This window comes from Aptenodytes patagonicus, chromosome 16, assembly GCF_965638725.1.
Source record: "Aptenodytes patagonicus chromosome 16, bAptPat1.pri.cur, whole genome shotgun sequence".
In the NCBI taxonomy this organism is placed as follows: domain Eukaryota; kingdom Metazoa; phylum Chordata; class Aves; order Sphenisciformes; family Spheniscidae; genus Aptenodytes; species Aptenodytes patagonicus.
Genome location: NC_134964.1, coordinates 10,198,258 through 10,199,834, shown reverse-complemented (window position 1 = coordinate 10,199,834; position 1,577 = coordinate 10,198,258).

The window sequence follows — 1,577 nt, the reverse complement described above, 5'->3', positions numbered from 1 at the left end:
TTATACTGCTTTGAGTTTCTTCCGAATTACAATCTCGCCCTAACTGGACGGAGCATTAATATGGATGTATGTGTCCTCAAGGTCAGATTCTCTATTCCTCCTGCCCACCAGTATAAAGACAAGGTAAAAAGGAGAGGCTGCAGCAGCACTCCTCCCTTCTGGTAATGCCTGCAGGAATCCCACATGGAGTAAGTAAAGCCCGAGTCTGTAGTTGGAAAGAGGAGGATTTAAAAAAAGTGAAGAAGGGCTTGTTATTTCATATACCAAGTCTCTTGACTGCCTGAGGAGACAAAATCTTGTAAAGATGCCATGTGATTATTTTATTTTTTATATATATATAATGAGTGCACAAAGAATAATGTACCAACTGGTCCCTGCAGATCGCTCCAGGAGCGTAATGAGCCATTGTAAACTGAAAAGCTGTAGTCATTTCCAAGTAGCAGTCTGCGCTAGAGAAGAGTAGGTCACAAATCTGAAATACAACACCAAGGCATTGATGTGGAAGGCACAGAGCAAGTATAGAAAAGAAAGTGAACGCACATGAAGGGTAGGGAATAGCTGGCATTTGTGTGAACACAAAGTGTGGGCTTTCAGCTAACCATATGGTTGTGAAATAATTCAGGTTGGAAGGGACCTCAGCAGGCCCTTGGCTCCATCATCTTGCCTCAAGTAAATTCACTATTGAGCTCCAATCAGGTTGCTCGGGGCCTTGGGTCTTGAAAACTTCTAACTTTTCAAGAAACTTCTAAGTTTTCAGGTTTGGTGGGGTTTTTTTGTGGTGGGGTTTGGGTTTTGTTTGTTTTTGGTTTTTTGCAGGTTAGGGCATCCCCTATTTTATCATATTCCAATTGTATTTCTTCTGTTTTTACTAGTTTGATACTCAGTATGCTCTTGATGTGAGAGCTTTCTACTAAGTGGCCCTTTAGACCTGGGAGGGGGCCCAGGGGCTGTACTGCCGTGCCCCTGGACTCGCACCGGGTGGAAGCTCACACTTTACCAGGCCTGGGTCGCCCATCCCAGCTCCACGGCCAGCAGCCCTCTTTTGGCCTTGGAGAAGCTCGGGGTGCTCCCCCTGCGATGGCCCTGTGAGGTGGGGGCTCCCCTGTGAGGAAGAGGGGATCCCCGCAGGCCTGCCAGGCCCGTGCAGGGTTCGAGGGGGTAAAGCTACAGGCCCGGGTTCCTCAGGAGCCCCGAGGAGCGGACTCACCAGCCCTGTGGTGAGGGGCAGGCCCCAGCCCCTGCCAGATCCTCCCCGCAGTGGGGGCCTGTGCCCGCGCCACCCTCGGGGCATATCCTCCCCGAAGCAGCCCCCCGAGAAAACCCCTCTTCCTCAGAGACGCATCTAGCTGGCGAGGATCCTCCTCCTCCTGCCCAGCGGTAAATCCCCCCCGCAAGGGCTCGGTTCCCTCCCTCAGGGCCCGGCGCCCCAGCCGCCAGCCCCCGGCCGGCCACAGGGGCGTGGCGCAGCTCGATTGCTCGGCGCTCCTCACCCTGGCGGGTGGATGGCCTCTGCGCTCGGCGGCGCTGCCTGGCAGGGTCGGAGGCAGCCGCCGGCCTGTCCGCCGCGGCTCGGCTCG